The sequence below is a fragment of the Ascaphus truei genome, chromosome 11 (assembly GCF_040206685.1).
Source record: "Ascaphus truei isolate aAscTru1 chromosome 11, aAscTru1.hap1, whole genome shotgun sequence".
Lineage (NCBI taxonomy): Eukaryota > Metazoa > Chordata > Amphibia > Anura > Ascaphidae > Ascaphus > Ascaphus truei.
Window position 1 is genome coordinate 42,925,122 of NC_134493.1, and position 1,087 is coordinate 42,926,208.

Here is a 1,087-nt window from a genome sequence, read left to right on the forward strand (position 1 = left end):
CTGTTCCCCTGTTTTATTGTTATAGCAGTGTCTGCATCACACACCTACTGGGATCCATCCGGGAGCACAAGGGTTAATGGTTGTATAGTGATTATAGCCCTTTGTGTAATTTTCCCGCCTTTTCAGGCACCATTTTGCAGGCTCCCATAGGCCGCCATTGGAACTCCATGTATTTCAATGGCGAATCTTGCTGTTGAGTCCTGTTCCTGAGAAGACCAGCAGATGGCGTCCGAGAGGGAGAGCGGCGGTTTCCCATTGAAAGTCAATGGGCTCATTGACTTCAATGGAGAAATCCTCGAAAGAGCTTTCCAGAAACGAGTTGGCTGCCGTCCAAACCGCTTAAGCGCAAAGCGGATACATTTTCAATAGGAGAGCTTTGATCACTGATAAGTCAAGTTCAACGACAAGTGGCATGGGAATAAACAGTTCTAGGACACCTAGAAATAAAATTATTTTTGTCCCTAGTTCCTAGACCTCCCCCCACTCGACCACAACCGGGTCCCCGTATCCTGGACCCCCGATAAGGGTCGAACCGAGAAGAGCGGGCCGCGCCATAGGTTCCAATGGCGGCGGCAGAAACAGCTCAAGAAAACGGCAAAGTGTGAAAAGCTGAAAATTGGTAATCCATAACTCCGGTTCCGGAGGGCCCAGAGCATCAGGATTTGGGGTATCTGTAGCCACTGCTCCGGCATCGCTGCAGAACCATCCTTGACCCTCTTGGACCAACCCGACGGAGTATGGACCCCCTTGAAAGTTCAGGATATTTCCCATAGACTCCAATGGCGGCCAAACCCCATTGACCGGCTACGGCGGAAAAACCCCATTGACTTCAACGGCGGCGATAAGTCTATGGCGGGGATTCCCATAGCCGCCAACGGCAGTGGTTTGCCATTGAAAGTTTATGGCGGCGAAGCCCGTTGTTTTCAATGGGGATTTAGTGAAAAACCGTGATTTAATTTACAGCGGAGTTTTGTGTATTAAAATGTGAAACGGTTTTAAGTGTATTTGTGTATCTCCGGTTCCCAAGGTCGTAGCAAGTCGCAAATTGGACCATGGGGTGTCCCAGTTCCGGCATTGAGAACTGGGG